At 39.3% G+C, this 21,355-nt stretch overlaps 1 protein-coding gene across 5 annotated transcripts in view; it reads right to left on the minus strand.

Annotated features, from left to right (window-relative positions):
- plxnb2b (plexin b2b) overlaps positions 1 to 21,355 on the minus strand; it is a 245,161-nt gene that overhangs the window by 114,812 nt on the left and 108,994 nt on the right. For all 5 annotated transcript variants that reach the window (XM_067436860.1, XM_067436862.1, XM_067436858.1 and 2 more), the window contains one exon: positions 7,381 to 7,534. The gene's annotated coding sequence lies outside the window, so the exon portion shown is untranslated. The remainder of the gene's footprint in view (positions 1 to 7,380; positions 7,535 to 21,355) is intronic.

A 21,355-nucleotide genomic window follows, 5' to 3' on the forward strand; every position in this document is an offset into this window, starting at 1 on the left:
CATCTAGATGTGCATTTTGTCAACGTCAATAACAGGACAAATGAATACAAAGAGACATAACTACTTGTATAGGTAATGGATTTAAGTTTATGCGTATTTGACAACGTATTACTTACACAAAAACAAGTCAATTAACTAATGGCCAAGACCGCAGACTTCACTCTCGCTCTCTCTCTCTCTCTCTCTCTCTCTCTCTCTCTCTCTCTCTCTCTCTCGCTCTCACCCTCTGCGGATTCGTTGACACCCTACCCTGAACACCCAGTAGCAATGCCTTAGCAACTACTTACCAATGACCCACAATACCCAAGAAACAGCTTGGCAACCATCCCACACACCCTAGCAACCAATCACTGGGTGCACTAGAAACTGCTTAGCAACTACAGGGAGTGCAGAATTATTAGGCAAATGAGTATTTTGACCACATCATCCTCGTTATGCATGTTGTCTTATTCCAAGCTGTATAGGCTGGAAAGCCTACTACCAGTTAAGCATATTAGGTGATGTGCATCTCTGTAATGAGAAGGGGTGTGGTCTAATGACATCAACACCCTATATCAGGTGTGCATAATTATTAGGCAACTTCTTTTCCTTTGGCAAAATGGGTCAAAAGAAGGACTTGACAGGCTCAGAAAAGTCAAAAATAGTGAGATATATTGCAGAGGGATGCAGCAGTCTTAAAATAGCCAAGCTTCTGAAGCGTGATCATCGAACAATCAAGCGTTTCAATCAAAATAGTCAACAGGGTCGCAAGAAGCGTGTGGAAAAACCAAGGCGCAAAATAACTGCCCGTGAACTGAGAAAAGTCAAGCGTGCAGCTGCCAAGATGCCACTTGCCACCAGTTTGGCCATATTTCTGAGCTGCAACATCACTGGAGTCCCCAAAAGCACAAGGTGTGCAATACTCAGACACATGGCCAAGGTAAGAAAGGCAGAAAGTCGAACACCACTGAACAAGACACACAAGCTGAAACGTCAAGACTGGGCCAAGAAATATCTCAAAACTGATTTTGCTAAGGTTTTATGGACTGATGAAATGAGAGTGAGTCTTGATGGGCCAGATGGATGGGCCCGTGGCTGGATTGGTAAAGGGCAGAGAGCTCCAGTCCGACTCAGACGCCAGCAAGGTGGAGGTGGAGTACTGGTTTGGGCTGGTATCATCAAAGATGAGCTTGTGAGGCCTTTTCGGGTTGAAGATGGAGTCAAGCTCAACTCCCAGTCCTACTGCCAGTTTCTGGAAGACACATTCTCTTCAAGCAGTGGTACAGGAAGAAGTCTGCATCCTTCAAGAAAAACATGATTTTCATGCAGGACAATGCTCCATCACACACGTCCAAGTACTCCACAGCGTGGCTGGCAAGAAAGGGTATAAAAGAAGAAAATCTAATGATATGGTCTCCTTGTTCACCTGATCTGAACCCCATTGAGAACCTGTGGTCCATCATCAAATGTGCGATTTACAAGGAGGGAAAACAGTACACCTCTCTGAACAGTGTCTGGGAGGCTCTGTTTACTGCTGCACGCAATGTTGATGGTGAACAGATCAAAACACTGACAGAATCCATGGATGGCAGGCTTTTGAGTGTCCTTGCAAAGAAAGGTGGCTATATTGGTCACTGATTTGTTTTTGTTTGGTTTTTGAATGTCAGAAATGTATATTTGTGAATGTTGAGATGTTATATTGGTTTCACTGGTCAAAATAAATAATTGAAATGGGTATAAATTAGTTTTTTGTTAAGTTGCCTAATAATTATGCACAGTAATAGTCACCTGCACACACAGATATCCCCCTAAAATAGCTCAAACTAAAAACTAAAACTTCCAAAAATATTCAGCTTTGATACTAATGAGTTTTTTGTGTTCATTGAGAACATGGTTGTTGTTCAATAATAAAATTAATCCTCAAAAATACAACTTGCCTAATAATTCTGCACTCCCTGTATAGTGACCACCCATGATACCTTAGAAATTGACAAGCAAACACCGGCCAACACCTTAGCAATTACCCAGAGTAGCCAAGAAACTGTTTATTGATCCATCGCCCTAGAAACCGCATAGCAACCACCAAGAATACTTTTTGAAAATAACCTAGAATTATTTAGAACACTCTAGCAACCAGTCAGAGAACCTAGAATCTCCATCCATCTAATCCATCCCATTCATCCCCCTAGAAACCGCATAGCAACCACACAGAATACCTTAAAACTGCCTAGAAATTATTTAGAACACTAGCAACCACTCAGAGAACCTAGAATCTCTATCCATCCTTTCAATCCATCCAACCATCAACCATCCATCCTTCCATCCATTTAAAACGTACCCATCCATCCATCGCCTATCCATCACCCATCCACCCATCCTTCATTCATTAACCCATTCATCACCTATCTATCATTAAATCATCAATCCAGTCGTCTAACATCCATCCAACACCTATCCATCCATCCATCACCTATCTATCATCTATCAATCCATCCAACACATATCCATCCATCCATCTCCTATCCATCATCTATCAATCCATCCAATACCTATCCATCCATCCTTTCATCTATTCAACAGATATCCATCCACCCATCCTCTATTCAATACCTATCCATCATCCTTCCATTCATTCAACACCTATTCATCCATCCTCCATTCATTCACCCATCCACCACCTATCCATTATCCATCCATCCATCCTCCATTCATTCATCCATCACCTATCCATCATCCAATAATCAATCCAGTCATCTATCACCTATCCATCCATCCATCCATCCACCCATTCAACACCTATTCATCCTTCCTTCATTCATTCCTTCATTCACCCATTCATCACATATTCAATCATCAATCCAGTCATCTACAATCCATCCATCTATCCATAAATCCTTCATTCATAAATTCATTCCTTTATCACCTATCTATCATTCAATCATCAATCCAGGCATCTATCACCCATCCATCCCTCCATACAATACCTATCCATCCATCATTCCATGCATTCAACACCTATCCATCCATCCTCCATTTATTCACCCATCCATCACTTATCTATTATCCATTATCCATCCATTCATCCATCCTCCATCCATCACCTAGCAATCATCCATCCATCCAATACCTATCCATCCACCACCCTCCATTCAATACCTATCCATCATCCATCCGTCCATCCTTCCATTCATTCAACCACTATCCATTCATTTAAAAGGCACTCACAGTGGAATCGTATACGTCTTTTAAACTAACTGAGTTAGATGCAGAATAATTTTTTTAATAATGTTAGGGATTTGAACAATAACAATGAGCAACAGTGATACCGATGCTTGGCTTAGCAAGAACCTCTAAAAACAGACAAAAAGTACAAACAAGTACAAGAGGTCAAGAAACATTCTCTGGATATTAAAAACTTCACATGAAGATAGTAAATGCATGTAAATGCTAAACCTCAACGGGCCTAAACTCAGATCAGGGTGAAGTGAGAGAAAAACAAGAAAAGAGGAGAAGATGAGAGGGAAGGAGAAACAAGGACACGATGAATGAGAGGAGAGACGGAGGTCTGGATGCTGTTGGTCTCTTACTCAGAATCACATTGAACTAGAAAAGAAGAAAAAAAAAATCAATCACTGATACCTGCACTGACCAAACATATTGATGGCGGACAAGATTAGAAGGGATCAAGCTAACCGTGTGTGTGTGTGTGTGTGTGTACCAAACGTTCAATCCGACGCCACGTCCTGAAAGCCTGCATACCTGAATGCCTCCAGTGCACAGATAATCATTTACCATTTTTTACCAACAAATGCTGCTAATTAAGAGTCTGTGTGAGTCTCTTCAGCTGAACACATGGCTAAGTGAATACACTGCAAAGGACAGTCGCTTTGGAGTGAGTCAGACCTCCTCGTTCAAATTACCGCACGCCGGTAATCAACAACAAGAAAGCGTCCTCAGCTGCACTTTCAGCTCCTGACACCGGTGGACAGAGTGTGGGAAAGATCCTTTCAAAAGAGTTTGCCAAGCTACTCATTATCTGAAGTGAACGTCAATTGACATTTGCAACCCATTTAACTTACATTAACAGATGTGTGACTTGATTTTATCTGGAATTGACTGGATAGAGAAAATAATGTTTCTAAATGTTTCTAAAATCTCACCAATAGATAATGTGGTCATTTGTAGCTGTTTTTTTTAAAATGTGTAACATGTTACTACGATAATAAACACTGCAAATAAGGAAAGATTTTAAAAACAAAGATAAAATTTACCTTTAGTTTTGTTGTTTTTTTATAGTAAAAAAGTGTCACACACTAAATGTCATTAACATGTCTATGACCAAATCATAACCAAATTTGAAACACTGTTCAGTGCGCCACTGGACAGTGGAGACAGCAGTGTGGAATAAAGGTCAAATAGAAGAAAAATACTGCGTTTGAAAAAAAAAACAGAAGTATTAAGACATGTTATACTGCGCCCCATAAACAGAACCAAGCCTAGAAAAAACCATGGAACCACCCCTTTAATATTAATTTGCATGTCAAATAAAGTACATACACTTGTCCATCTGTCTGTCTGTCTATTCGTCCATCCATCCATATATGCATCCACCCATTCATTCATTCCTTATTTCATTCATCCATCCACCCTCCCACCCTTTCGTTCATTCATTCCTTAGTTCATCCATCCATCCACCCTCCCACCAATTCATACATTTATTAATTAATTCATCCATCTGTCCATCCAGCCATCCATCTTCCCACCCATTAATTCGTCCATCCAGCCATTCACCCTCCCACCCTGTTCATTCATTCATCCATCCATCCATCAACCCTCCCACCCATTCATTCATTCATTCATTCATTCAACCACACCCATCCATCCATCTATCCATCCATCCACCCACCCATTCATTCATTAATTATTTGGTTCAACCATCCATCCATCCACCCATTCATTCATTCATTCATTCATTCAACCACACCCATCCATCTATCTATCCATCCATCCACCCATTCATTCATTAATTATTTGGTTCAACCATCCATCCATCCAACCATTCATTCATTCCTTAGTTCATCCATCCATCCATTCATTCCTTAGTTCATCCATCCATCCATACATCCATCCACCCATTCCTTCCTTAGTTCATACATCCATCCACCCATTCCTTCCTTAGTTCATCCATCCATCCATCCGTCCACCCATTCATTCATTCCCTAGTTCATCCATCCATCCATCCACCCTCACACCCATTCAATTATTCCTTAGTTCATCCATCCATCCATCCATCCATCCATTCATTCATCCATTCATTCATCCACCCATCTATCTTCCCACCCATTCCTTCATTCGTCCATGCATCAATCCTCCTACCCATTCATTCATTCATTCATTCACATCCATCTATCAACCCTCTCACCCATTCATTCATTCATTCATTCATTCATTCATTCATTCATTCATTCATTCATTCATTCATTCATTCATTCATATCCATCAATCCATCCATCCATCCATCAATCTTTCCATCCATTCGTCCTTCTGGCCATTCACAATATATATGAAAGGAGAATGTATGTGTGTGAGAGTGCCAGAATGATTTTTTTTTGTACGGCCCCTCATACTTTTCCATGCTGTCTTTAACCATTCCTGATCCCGGAGCTCGCTGCACTCAAAAAGAGAATCCCACCTCCAAACTAACAAGGCAATGCCTGAAGATGCTGTGTTTCCTGACAGAAACCCTCACTGTGAGAATAACTCCAGACGGCCGACAGGTGCATCACCTTGAGTCCCTGAATACAGAGTGTACGGGAGAAAACAGACAGATTTCAGTCTCGCAGGGTGTCAGAAGAGTTTTGTCAAAGCTGCGCTCGTTCCTCTCGCCCAAGGCTGCTGGACTGTACCTGGGAAAACAGCTGCAGAGCCTAACCTGAGTCAGCCCTGATTCGCACAAATAAAACAAAGCAGAACATGCAAGCTTATCAGATATTAAAAAAACAAATGATATGAGCACGAACGCCTGCAACGATTTCTCATTTCCTCTCAGAGACCCCAGGAGTTCTTCCTGTGACCCTCGCCGAGGCGGTCGAGCGGCACACGCGATCAATAAACGAAATCCCTGCGGACATCTGTTTGGACAGGTGCGCTGATTAAGAGGGGAGCGTCGATGGGCTTCTCCAATACAACACCGGAGGAGACGGCACCACGGGGCAAGAGCCAGATGGTGACAGGTGCTTCCGAATACAGCAATAAGCCATCTGAGGCTGGGATTTTACCATGCAAAACTACACATTTGCATGAAACTGAAGTTGCAAATTGTCTTTTTTCCCCTGTTGTGATGGATATCTGAGTGAAAGGGCTTTTTGAATGAGAACTTTAAAAATCAACAATGTGCAAAATCATTTAGAAGTCATGCCAACATGATTGGGAGTGTCAAGCCAAATGCAACAATGAGCAAGTAAAGACATATTAAGAACATTTTAGGCAAAACGGCTAAAAATCATTAATGCAGTAATTATATGATTTAATTGTTTATCACTGTTAGGGTCGTGCAACGTTTGGTGTCAATGAGTCAAAGCATTGCAGAGATACAACCTCAGAGTTGTGTTGATATCATGAATCAAAAAATGGGTGATATGGGAAAATGGGTATTGTTCGAATCTGTGACTTCGACTAGCCAAACTGTTCAGAAGTAATAAGCAAAAATGTCAGTTTTTCACACCTGACCACTAGGTGGCACTACATTGAAACTATGCAGGTAGCCTCAGGTCATGGTTGTCATAACACACACACAGTTTGGTCAGAATAGGCCAAAGCACTGCAGAGATACAGCTTCACATTCATTTTGGTGTTCTTTAAATTCGTTCGAAATTATTTAAGAAGGGTTCGACGAATCAACTTGAATTCCGTAACTTTTTATCGCCATGATCTGAAGATAATCTGGTTCAGTTTTCGTGAAAATGTGAGCTACGGCTTGAGCCAAGGAATCAGAAGACAAGAGAATTATGTTTCTAGCCCTCATGGTTTAAAGGTTATTAGCAACTTTGGACAGTTGGTGGCGCTAGAGGGATTGAGTTAGAGACTCCAAATGGCAATTGCCATGGTAACAGTTCAGACTGTCATCTATCTGTGTGCCAAATTTCATAACTTTCCCGCAAGCAGTTCAAGGAGTTGCCATAGCCCAAGCATAGTAGTAGAAGAAGTAATAAATAATAAGAAGAATGCCAACGGATTCAGTAGGTGCCCCTAATAAATACTGCAACAATCTATAATAAAAAAAGAATTGTCCATTTTGCTTTTAGGGTGACCAACTACGTGATGAACAACCTTGAGATAGAAAGACAAAAATATTAAATAAATCATGAAATCATGAACAGCAAATCACATTGGCAACAGTACCTGCAGGCTGTTTGCTGTGTAGTAAAGGGTTGTCTCATTAATACAGAGCTCAGGTGGAAACGTGGTGTGATGAATCTGAGTCCAGCGTGTGCTGTCTTCCGGTCCCGTTCTCTTGTCTCGTCCTCCAATTGTTTGGTCTGCTATCTCAAGATCTCTGTTGGTCAAAAAGACAAAAATAGAAAAGTTAAGTATATTAGAGCTATAAGCTACACGCATATTTATTCAAATATACCTCACACAAGATTTTAGCGTTTTATAAAACCTGAAAAATGTTATTTTTTAATTAGTAAATGTGTCACTAAAGGTGCATAAGAGCAGGTTCTTTTCAGCGAATCAAAGGCCTTGTTTATTCCTGGTGTTAAGATGCGTTTTATCGGTCGGATCACAAGTGGACGACACTAAATACAGGCCTAAAACATTTTGAGCATTTCCACTTTTGACCACTTCCAGAGGGAGTCGAAAATGCATTTTTTCTGGATTGCTTTTATAGTGCAGACGCTCATGTGGTCAAATGCGTTCAAACAGCGGAAAAAGACGCTCAGCTCTCCTCCTACTGACCTAATGCGTGAACATTACGGGAAGCGCTCTACCTAGACGGGATTTAAACGTTGTGGTCTGGAGACCCAAGTTTGGTTTGAGGATGAATAACGTGACAAGCTCAATGTTCTCTCACCATTCCAGATTTCTAACACACACTCACAGCATTCGGCTGGTCTTGCGTCTGTCAGAGCAGAAACGAAAGCTGATGCTCTCTGTTTTTATCGTCTCCGGTCGCGCTCAAATGTAAATTGCGTGAGCGTTTTTTTGTCCATTAGATTAAAAGATCTGAAAAACATAGACCCTCCCCTCTGGACAGAAGAAATATAAACAGGAATGTGTCTCCCTCATCTACTTGTGAAACGATTGTCCAAAACACAGGTGTAAACGGAGCCAAAAACATACAGTGTGATCAGTATAGTCAAATTCCCAAACAAAATCTTATAAACCAGTTCTTTTTAGGGAATCAGAATCCTTAAAACACAGTCCATGTTGTCCGAACCTTGAATAAATGACTGTTATAACTATTATAACCAAAGCAGACTAGATGATTTCCAAATGACTCTTAGCAGCCAGCTCTTTATGGCAAATCAAAATTATACAGTATGCATCACCGTTTATGTAGACAAACCAATTGGTTGACCGCAAGAGGTGGACAGTAACTAAGTACATTACCTTGAGGACTGTACTTAAGTACACTTTTTGAGTATCTGTACTTTACTTGAGTATTATTTTTTCTTTAAACGTATTACTTTAACTTCACTACATTTGAAAGACAATATCATAATTTTTACTCCACTACATTTATTTCAAGGTCCTCAAAGTCAAAAGTCGTTGCTGTAGCAGCTTTAAAAATGGATGATTTTTTTCTTCTTTAAAAGTTTTTTTGTTTTGTTTTGCAGTAATCACTCTTGTAGGGTCATGTGAAGTTTCCCAACATTTTTTGAACACGTTTTTTTTTAATCAGTTTATAGCAAAATGGAAGAAGACGGTTCCTCGGCACAGTGTCTGGCCATGGTCACATTTAGAAAGTATGTTTCAGTTTTCTGAAATGATTAAAGATTAGTTTACTTGGCATACACTTGATGCATGTCTCATAAAATGTTTTAAAAAAATGTAAATGTGTGGGAGAAAGAGAAGAGTAAACAGTTGGGAGAATATCAGATGTGTATCAGCGTATTGGATCCGTGCATTCAGCCTTAAAGTGACAGCAGCTTTGTAAAGAGCTTTGTAACTTTTATACAAGTATTTAAATGAGTTTAAGTTAGACGTATGCTAGTATGTCTGATGGAGCATCACTGACTGGCTTAAACCATGATGGCATAATATGCATTTATACAACAATAATAAAATAATGCGTTGACATAAAAAAGGAAATTTACTTTTGATACTTAAGTACTTTTGAAAACAAATGCTTCTGTACTTTTACTCAAGTAAAAATCTGTTTTTACAACTTTCACTTGTAACGGAACAATATTTGACCAGTAGTACTTTTACTTTTACTCAAGTAATGAAGTTGTGTACTTTGTCCACCTCCGCTAACATCCCAAAAGCTGAATTTGAATTTCTGAATTTCAGTTCAGAGGCTCCCTCAACTGGTATGCACAGTGACACGAACGGCAACAATGGCGTTGGTTTTATCGTATCAATCAGAGTGCGAGTCCTCATCCATTGAAAGTGCAAAGTGGATTTGCTTTGGCAGCGCAGAAAACAGCGACGACACAAACTCAACTCTTCCAGGCCTCAGCTTCAACTACAGCGTTTGAGGGCGGGGCAAAGTAGAAGCTGTTCACGGGCAGCCAATGAAGACCGTAGACCGGCATTATGCAAATGAGTTACAAACACATCTGACGGCTCGTTTCAGGCAGTACAGAATCGGTTCTTTCTTTTGGGAGACAATAACTCCCTTTATCTGCCCTTTTGCACTCGGCAGACCTTTTACGTTCACACAGAGCTGTATGTGAGACACAACATGAAAGCTAATATCTGAAAAAGCATACTAGAGACCTGGCTGTATATAAACTACCAGCAGACCAGAGTCAGCGCGAAACGCTCCATCTGAGGCACTTTCACAGCCCTCACAGAAGGAACAGGAAGTTGGTGCACATTGGATCTGGTGGCGGGCCAAGCTCTAGATACTGACGGCGCGAGGAAAGCGCTCCCATGGCAACAAGATGAAATTGGTTTGCTTAGCCTCGGTCCGGTCCGCTCACGCCCTAATGTAAAGAGACAACTTGCTGGAATTAATCAGCGTGTCAGAGGAGAGAAAAATCAGGAGAATTTCATTTGAAAACAAAAGAAATGAAAGCCAATTCTTTCAACCCCACCCACCCTCCTTCCCTCTTTAACACACATAAATGCAACTCAAATCTCCAGGGCTCGGAGGACACAACTCACAAACGCTTCCTCTCTGGAGCTACACCAGACGGCAACACGCAGACATTTCTCACGGAGGAGAATGTGGGTGACAGAGAGAGAATGACAAGAGACTAAAGGTTTCTTCTCACTAGATGTTTCCCTTCAGTTCCGCCGTAAAGACGCATGTCAGGCTCCGTCAAAATCCTTCAAACTTTAAAACAATCAAGTTTTCATCTGACAAACGCCAGCTGCCACGAGTCTGCTCTCTGAAGGTCATGATGAGTAAAACTAACTGTTATTTTACACAAATCTCAAACTTCCAGGTTAAACCTCAAAAACAGACTGCGACACACAATCATACTTTTGACTGTACATGTGCAAAACCAATTTCAAGCCTGGCCTATACTGTAATATCATATAGTAGCACATTGATGCATTTACAGTATATTGGCTATGATGCTAACACAGCAAAGGCATTAAAATGATTGGTATAGACTTGTACATTTTAATGTGGGAGGCACAATGAGATATTTATCATTTGGTTGAAGTGGATTTAATATTGTATTTCTGTTGAATCATTGCTGGACTCCCTGAGGTACTGCTGCGGACCCCCTGTTGAAAACCCCTGCTGTACGCCAATATTAGTACATACTACCAAATCATAATGCATTTTGATACCTCAGAACCCAACTTATTGTTTGCATGTAAGCATTAGCATCTAGCTACATTCATTTATTACATTAAAAACTCTCTCTTCCATGCATACAACCTCACTTTTCTTCATCTAAAAAAAGTCTAACCCAAACAAACAACTCCTGTTTTTTTAAGTGAATCAAACACATGGCTCAAAACGAAAGACTCTTTTGAACTGAGTGTTGTTAATGAATCAAACACACGCCGCAAAAACAGGGCAGACAAAATGATTCCTAAACAAATCACTCTTTTAAACCTACTCTTGTTAGTGAATCAAACACATCGTAAACACTAACAGTGAACTGCAGACCAAATTGTTCACAAACAAAGGACTCTTTTGAACTGGTTCTTGTTAGTGAATCAAACAAATACAACACAAACCGTGCCAACAGGAATTCCCAAACAAATAACTCTTTTAGAAACAATATTTGTGAGTGTCAGTCAGACAGTGAATCAAACATCCAGCACAAAACAGTGCAAACCAAATGATTCACAAACAAATGACTCTTTTGAACTAGTTCTTGTTAGTAAATTAAACAAATAAAGCACAAACGGTGCTGACCGTATGATTCCCAAACAAATGACTCTTTTAAACCAATATTTGTTAGTGTCAGTGAATCATAAACAGTGCAGACCAAATTTTTCCCAAAACAAATTACTCTTTTCAACTGGTTCTTTAGTGAATCAAGCAAACACAACACAAACAGTGCCGACCAAAATGATTCCCAAACAAATGACTCAATATTTGTTAGTGTCAGTGAATCAAACGCAAATCATAAACAGTGCAGACCAAATTGTTCACAAAACAAATTACTCTTTCAACTGGTTCTTTAGTGAATCAAACAAATGCAACACAACCAACAGATGTCACAGGACTACTGATGATGTTTTTATTTCTGGACATGGACAGTATAGTGTGCATCCACTTGCATACGCTCTCGGACTAAAATATAAAATATCTTAAACTGTGTCTGAAGATGAACGGAGGTCTTACGGGTGTGGAACGACATTAGGGTGAGTCATTAATGACAGCAATTTCATTTTTGGGTGAACTAACCCTTTAAGGCTCATGATCTTAGATCATATATACATAGAATTCAAGATTCCAGATCAAGATCATAAACAGACCTGTTAAGGAAATGGAATCCCAATCCCAATGGAGCCCATTGCAAAATGAACTAGTTTTCAATATGCTATGATTTGGGAAGCACTAACCCTGCATATTATTTAGGAGTGATAGTTGAATTGGGATTCAGCTGCAGTTCAGCTGAGTTTAGAGCGTTAAGTGAGAAGAGTGTAAGTGTAAAGCCTGTCAGCAAGACGTTTCCCCAAACGATGTTCCTGCTCGGTTTGCTCTCTGAAATTGCCCATAAAGATAGTTTCGGTCTCACAAGGAAACACAAGACATATAAATCCAGGTTCTGGACGGTTTCTTGTATGTTTGGTTTTACCTGAGGAAATGCTGGCCGGTGATGCTGAGGTGATGGGTTCAGACACCAAAGCTTTATGCACGTCTGAGCAGAGACACATGGTGCTAAAAAAAACTGCTCTGGCAAAAAGTCTCTGCTATATCAGATCAAAATCTCTCTATGCCGAGCAAGCTCATGAAATCTTCACCAATAGGAAATAACACTTCTTGAGAAGCTTGTGAACAGAGTCTAAAATTAACTTTACAACAAAGAAAGGCAGGTGAATTTATTAGCCGTATTAAATATAACTGAAATACAGAATGTATATTACGTATAAGTGTATATTACATCAAATATGTTTTATAATATAACATTTATAATATATTTTACATATCTTACATTGATGGGTGTTAATAGCAAGTATATTGAAAATATTGATTTTAATTTTGAAATAAATAAAAGCATTTATTAAATAAACTATTTCTTTATAAAATAAAATACATACATATAATAATTAAAATAAAATAAAATAATTTATTAGTATTCATTATATTTTAATAAATAAATATTAATGTAATAACATTTAATATTCTAATAAATATAAGGAATAAATATACAATTTATATGAATTCCTTAGTGCTGGGCAATCGATTAGTCGCATCCAAAATATTTGTATTTGTGTTTACATAATATACTGTAAATATTTCTTAAATGTATACATGCATGTGTGAGTATTTACACATAATAATTATACACAGTACACACACATTATGTAAACAGAGACTTTAATTTTGGATGTGATTAATCGAGATTAATCGATTGCCCAGTACTAGATTTTTTTTTAAATCGCATTCTTTATATTTGTATAAATACATAAATAACAATTAACTATTCATAGAACTAATACATATTAGGAATAAATATAAAATAAAATTATAAAATTAATAAAATGTATTTTATTTCTTAAATTTTGGCTTAACATCAGTTGTGGAGAGAAAAAAAGCTTATGACGTACTGTATATGTTTCACTTATAAGTAAAAATATTATGTTGCAGTTTATAATAAAGTTTTTTGATTTTTTGATTTTTTGACTTTCTTCATTCAAAATTGATAGTCCAGGTCTGGAATGAGGGTAAAAATAAAAACAGCCAAAATAAAAGACATAAATCTCATTAATAAGGTCCCCAGACTAACTGAATGTCGAATCTAAACGCTGACATGCAATGTGTATATTTATGGAATAAATGTTCATCCGTATGTCAGGGCAGAAATCCAGCAGATGGTTCATGTTCTTTCACAGTTACACAAGCAGCAGAAAAACTCACTCGCTGCTTTGAAAGTTAGTGTGGGAATGTGTGTGTGCAATCCCGAGCGGAATGCTCAGCGAGTTTGTGTTTCATTCCAGCCCGTCGGTCAGGATATCTCCAGCACTGAGCGCGGCCGAGCCCCCCTGCGGCCTCGGATTGGACCCAATCTCTGATCGCTTCCACGCGGGAGCCGTCGTGTTCCCCAGATGCGGCCCTGGAGGAGGTGACGGTCTGGCGGACTCTCTTACTCTGCTATTGAGCAGAAAGACAAAAATCATTTCTGCCACAAAGCAGGCTGAAGTCCAAAGGCAGTCAAACGACTACAGCAGCTACTTCCTCCTGCCAAAGAACGTCTGGCTATAACTGGAAACACACTCGCTCTGAGGCTCCGTCAGCTGATGGGTCTCGACGAGGACAAGAGTTCACCGAGAGTGCAGGGGAGAGACTCGAATAATTAGCCGTGTTTGCTACGGCTCATACAAAGAGCTAGTGATTCTGAACACACTCCTAACACTAAGCTCAGCTGACATGCGATTCCTGTAATACATTACTTCAGAGCCAATCATTAAAGGAATAGTTCATCCAAAAAATGAAATATATCCCATAATCTATTCGCCCTTGAGCCATAGGTGTGTACGACTTTCTTTTATTCAGCCGAACACAGTTATATTAAAAAATGTCCTGGAAAGGGCTGTGTGTGCGTCCACGAGAGAGTCGAGCACCGGTGGAACGGCAGAGGATGTAGTTTCTTTAAAACGTATAACTTCATTCATGCCCGACATTTTGTTTTGTTCTGTCCTTGACGCTTCAACGTTCATCAATTCTCATCGACGCTTACGCCAAGCCTGCATCATCTATCAGGTCAGAGATCAAATATAGATATTTTACTGGAAAAAAAACATTGGTTTCGCTTCAGAAAGCATTTACTAACCTACTGGAGCCGTATGGATTATTTTATGATGGATGGATATGCTTTTTTGGAGCTTTGAGATCTTTTGGAGCAATGAATTCCGCTAAACATGTTTGGAGGAAGAAGAATCCCAAGAACACCATCCCTACTGTGAAGCATGGGGGTGGTAGCATCATGCTGTGGGGGTGTTTTTCTGCACATGGGACATGGCGACTGCACTGTATTAAGGAGATGATGAGCGGGGCCATGCGAGATTTTGGGGAACTACCTCCTTCCCTCAGTTAGAGCATTGAAGATGGGTCGAGGCTGGGTCTTCCAACATGACAATGACCCGAAGCACAGCCACGATAACCAAGGAGTGGTTCTGTAAGAAGCATATCAAGGTTCTGGCGTGGCCTAGCCAGTCTCCAGACCTAAACCCAATAGAGAATCTTTGGAGGGTGCTCAAACTCTGTGTTTCTCAGCTACAGGCCAGAAACCTGACTGATCTAGAGAAGATCTGTGTGGAGGAGTGGGCCAAAATCCCTCCTGCAGTGTGTGCAAACCTGGGGAAAAACTACAGCAAACGTTTGACTTCTGTAATTGCAAACAAAGGCTACTGTCCCAAATATTACCATTGATTTTCTCAGGAGTTCAAATACTTATTTACAGCTGTATCATACAAATAAATAGTTAAAAAATCATACATTGTGATTCCTGTTTTTATGTTTCTCACAGTGGACATGCACCTACAATGACAATTTCTGACCCCTCCATGATTTCTAAGTGGGAGAACTTACAAAATAACAGGGTGTTCAAATACTTATTTTCCTCACTGTATATATATTTATATATATTTAGTTTTATAATATATAAATATAAAAATATTCTCTGTAATGACTTTAGAACCCATCATTAAAATACAAAAGGCTACATAAATACAATAAATTCCCTTTTGTGAAGGGAAACTGGAAGAAAAATGTGCCAAATTTAGTTGCAACTTAATTAAAAAGCATAATTATGTGCATATAATTCAGCCACATGAGTGCAAAGTGTGTGTTTGTGCTGAATCTGATCCATATTTAACGGTGTGCACGCATGAGCTCTTTCTGTTCCGCCGCACCTGACCTTGCCGGCGATCCGAGGAGATGAGCGACGGACGCCAAACGGGCACGGCCTCTACCCAGCATCCCTTTCACGCCTAAAACAAACCATAGAGGGCAGAGCGAGAGAGATGCAACAGATGCCCACTTCGCGAACATCCACAGTCCTGAACGCAAATGGATAAATAAACGACAGGGCTGTAAGAGCGGGCAGAGAGAAATCAGCGCTTGCTGGCACTGCACAGATCAGACAGCTGGCACAGATACCCTCCACAACCCTGGCAAATACCGCCCCCTCCTCAAGAGACCACGGCCGAGAGAGAGAGAGAGAGAGAGAGAGAGAGAGAGAGAGAGAGAGAGAGAGAGAGAGAGAGAGAGAGAGAGAGAGAGAGAGAGAGAGAGAGAGAGAGAGAGAGAGAGAGAGAGAGAGAGAGAGAGAGAGAGAGAGAGAGAGAGAGAGAGAGAGAGAGAGAGAGAGAGAGAGAGAGAGAGAGAGAGAGAGAGAGATAACATTTCTGTGTCTCTCAGCTCCAAGTCTAATTAACACTCAAGCGCACACGAGTCAGGCTAAAAGTGTGTGTGCATGTAGGAGGTGACTGTCGGAGAGATCTGTGTATGAGTGCAGCCTCGTCTGGAGGTGAGACAGTCTGGCGGGTGATAAAGATGGATGAGAGGACGGGCAGAGCCAAGAGAACGCAGAGTCGGCCAATCGGGTCGCAGGCGCACATGGCCATTTCTATTTCTCACACGCGCTCATTTACTGTTGCACTTTTGTTGTTGACATGTCAAATATTTGCCTTCCTGTTTCGTTTATTCGCCCTGCTAATTATTAATGAACTGCAGGTTGCGTTAATTGCTTCATCACTTAAAGAAAATTATCTCTCATGCACGCTGGATTAATGAGGATCGTTGTCTTGGCAAATTTATCCTGAAATATGAGCTAGTTACAGCTTAAACACAGCTTATAAAACATTAAAAAGCTCCTTCCAAATATCAAAAATGACTCGCCTAGAATTCCAAAATATGTAAACACTTGAAAATAAATATTTTTGGCAAATTATATGTAAGATGAGCAACATAAAGCAGTATTAAACTATCTGACTCAAAGTTTAAAAATATGTAAATATAAAAGACTTTTAACCTTTGAACTTTTAGTTGAATTTGTAAAAAATAAAAATAAAATAAAAAGTATTTTGGAAGTGTTATCATGTAATGTGAGCTAGTTAGAGTGCTATCAAATGTGACAACGTGTAAATAAAAAGTTAATATATGATTTTTTATGAGATTTTTAAACACTTAAACATCTTCCAACTAGGAAGTAAAAATTGGGTGACCCCTAAGATTTAAAAATATAAAGAAAAAAAGAAGAAAGAAAACTCTAGAACCGCATTCCTGATAATGTTCGGGGCTCAGACTCACTCGCCCCGTTTAAATCTAGATTAAAGACACATGTCTTTAGCCAAGCATCCACATAATGTAGGCTACCTCATAACCTTGTCCTCCAGTTATACCAGATCAAATACACATGATTATATTTGCATAATGTTATGAACACAATTAAGCTACTAGGGGTGTAATGTACACAAATCTGACTGTTCGGTATAGCAGTTTTATAAAATTGTTTTCTATTTATTTTTATTCAATAGTGGTTTACTGAAAAAACTGTGTCCATTAAAAAACGTTTAATTTATTATAAGAAATTATAATTTAATTATTTTAAGATAATGCTTTAAACTATAGGGAGCTTTGCACGATACTATAATATTAAAGGTTAACAACATAGCCTTAACTATTAGCCTACATTCAGTTGCTATTTATTTTTAGATATAATAATTAACATTATTAACTCATAAGCTTCACATAAGGCACTTTTTGCATTAACTTCTAAATAATAATTTACACAGTAGCTGTCATTTTCATGACAGATTTATTTAAACATATTTAGAAAAAACAAGAAATAACTAACAGGTTAATAAAGTGCATATATTTAGCAAAAGAGTTCTCTAGTGCACTAACAGCTGTGGACACTGAATGACTTCTGAAGGTAAATGTTTACAAGCTGTTTTATTGTCTTTCCACGTTTTAAATACCAATTGAGCTATTAAGCGACATGATACATTTCAGTAAGTTGTAATGTATCCGCAACATACCTTAAGAAATATTAATTCATGTTTATTCTTTAAGAAAAGATGATCACGTCCACTCCCGCGCCGCCGCTGCCGCATAAACTGACGCGCCTATCCACAACTTTCCCGAACTCTGACCTTTCCCATGATCGCTATGGCAACGTAGAACACGCCGGTAACGAACTTCCGGTTTACATTAGTCTGTACTGTTATCAGCTAAACGCTTGGTTGTATTATCAGGATTCAGGAGTAGATTTACAACAACGCTTCAGGCAAAATGATCACATGTCCCAGATGGTCGCATGGATCTGGCTATCTTACTAATATCTGTAGCACTAAGCGGTTCACCCGAGTTATGCGGCGCACACATTTTGCCACTGTGTGGTAAGATTGGCTGTTCCTATGATCCACTCAAGAGTTACCTTTCGTCAATGCGCCTGTAAATCGATTTTATTTTATTATAAATAAAGGTTTATTTGTTTAAAGTTATTTATTTAGTTAGATATTTCCACTTTGCGGGAGTCACGCAAAATTATTTTATTTTCCCGCGACTCGTACACAATGTGCGTCTCAATCGGCTCCCTAGTTCACTAGTCAGGGCACTGATCAGGGAGTCAGCCCATTGACTTATGTCCTGATCAGTGCCCTGACTAGTGAACTAGGGAGCCGATTGAGACGCGGGGAATATCTTGTCGCCCGCATCCGCACCCATCAAATATTATCCCGCGTCGCACTCGCTTGTGCTGGGTCCCGCTGTAGTGCAGGTCTATATTTGGAAGGTAACGTTAGGCTGAGAGCGGTCTTGATACACATTAAATCTGTAAAATATTGAAACCAATAAACATACCCCTTGCTTATATTATTATACAGTTGCAGTATTTTAAATAGGTTAAACTAATATATAAACTCAATAATTAAATTTACAACAATGAAATGTTAATTTTTATTACAATGCACTTAAATTAATTGAAGTTAGTGCATCTATTTTCATGTTGATTAAAAAAAAAAGTCTACTGACAATGTCTGACATGATTTCAACAATTACAAATATTAAAATATAAATATTACTTCTACATCACAATTCTTGAGTTTATTTGAAGCTCGTTGGGCATTGAATGGGTGCGTAGGGTGCTAGGCAACATGTCAAACGGGTCCGTTTATGTTGCATGGTTTATGGAAGCAAGTAGGTTTCGGAGGTGTGAGACCCAGGCGCTCAGCGCTCATCAACCCCGGCGAGAGTAGCCCTAACTCGGCTCGTCCTTCTGACGACTGCCGCTGCCTGGCAGAAGCCCCTCCCATGACGCAAATTCGCGTCTATTGTGTAGTGAATGAAGCGAATGGAGTCAAAATGTTCACGCGTCCATGTTCGCGCGAATAGCGCTATTTAATCGCGTCACTCGCGTCTGGTGTGAACGCTGCATAACTGTTATGTGTGCTAAACCGGAAGTGAGATACCGTCAACCGGAAGCAGGGGCGTAGCACCAAATTTTGGGCCCTGGGTACAAACCATCTTGCTGGGCCCCCGTACCATGTATGTGTATGTATAGAAAACGGACTTCCCTGCCTTGGGCCCTGGTTACTCAGTACCCTTTATCCCCCCAGTCCCACGCCCCTGACCGGAAGTATCGAGTGTCATGGCGACGCCCACTAAGACTCGCAGGAAAGTTGTGGATACAGTGAGTGATCAGTCACGTCACATTAAATGGCGTCAAAACGGCATTTATCGTTTATGATAAAATTGGAGAGAATACTTAATATTTTCGTGTGGGAAATCGGATTGAAACGGTTCGCTACGAATACCGTTACATCACTAGAAGCTACGCTAATTATTTTCCATTTGATTTCTCTTTTATCTCGGGACGCCCATCCCTGAGGTAACTAGAGAGTCTGTCAGCTCTAGTTTGGATCCAGCCTTACTAAAGGAGAAGACTTCAGATGCCTCAGCACCTGTGAAGACATGACTCAACTCCTCGAGGACTTCAGATGATGCAAACTCCGAATCAACAGGTTCCAATGCTACAGTTTTCTATATAGGCATATCCTAGTCAACAACATGTATTCACCATTTCAGTGAGCTCATTGTTTCTGCCTTAAATGAACACCTTGCTAACTGTGTGATTTGAAGTCTGCTCTGATAACAGATCGCTCTAAACTTTAATGTAGAAACATGCATTTTCTGTAAAGCTGTTATATATTGAAGCACTGTCAAAAAAAGGGACCTGACTTTAATTTAAATATGATTTTTAAACATCTAAACCCTTGCATTTCTGTCAATTCACATTTGATAGTTGGACAAAAGCATAAAAATAAATCTAAACTACTTTTGGCAAAAATATATAGCTCAAGCATATACCTTGAGCTTTAATGGGCAAGATTAGTCATTTCTAAGATATTAACAAACACTTTCAACTTTTAGTGAATTTAAAACTATGTAAAAACATAGAAATACCAATCCAACTATAAAACTTAATCTAACTTTTTTATGAGTCAAAACATTTAAAGAAGTCCTATAATGCCCCTTTTTATGTAAAATAAGTCTCTGATATCCCCAGAGTGTGTGTGAAGTTTTAGCTCAAAATACCCAACAGATCATTTTGTATAGTTTGTAAAAAGTCACTTTTTGATAGTGAGCAAAACGGCATTTTGTGTGTGTCCCTTTAAATGCAAATGAGTTGCTGCTCCTGCCCCATTTCTAGAAGAGGGCGGAGCTTCAAGAGCTTGTGTTAGCAGTGCCGACTCACTCAAACATGCACTGAAAATGTCCAAAACTGTTCAGCCATTTATGTTCAAATCGGCGTCGGACAATGATGGAGAGACTTAAAAAGTGATGACGTAGAATGAGACAGGACGTTTTTGAATGGCTAGTTGATGAATTTATGAGTTAACTATCCTAAAGTCATTGATTAGCATATTCTGTTATGATCGTCTATAAATCGCTCGTGTGGGAACTGTTGTAATACACACAGAGCTAGAGAATATCTGCTGCATGATGACAGAACAGGTGTAGTTTAGTATATTTACGGATATTTTGTCATCTTGCTTTTATGACATGCTATTTCAACAACTTCCTCTTCTCAACATGGCCTTTGTTGTGTATTCTCTTAGACAGGGTTTATGTAAATTTCAGGGTTAGTAATGTCGTTTGTTGTAATCCTTAAAAAAAGCTCCTTAAATATCTCCCTTCGCTTTGAAATTTAAATATTGTAACTTTGTAGATGTTCTTTATGCTCAAACTGCAACATCACACACACTCATTTAAGTTAAAAAAGTAAGATCATAATCAACCACCCCTTTAAACCATTCCAACTATAAAGTGAGTCAACTCAAAGTTGTGAAAAATGTGTATACATGTAAAAATATGTACAATTAAGTGGGCAAAATTATCATAAAATATAAAATAGCTAGAGCTTCAAAAGCAGCGCAAGTTGGTCTCTAAAACAATAATAAAGCTTAAAAATGGCCCACTGATTAGAAGTTCAAAAATATGCAAATATGTGAAAATATAAAAACCTAATTGATTTTGTGTATGCATACACACACATATAAGATCATG

This window comes from Pseudorasbora parva, chromosome 25, assembly GCF_024679245.1.
Source record: "Pseudorasbora parva isolate DD20220531a chromosome 25, ASM2467924v1, whole genome shotgun sequence".
NCBI lineage: Eukaryota > Metazoa > Chordata > Actinopteri > Cypriniformes > Gobionidae > Pseudorasbora > Pseudorasbora parva.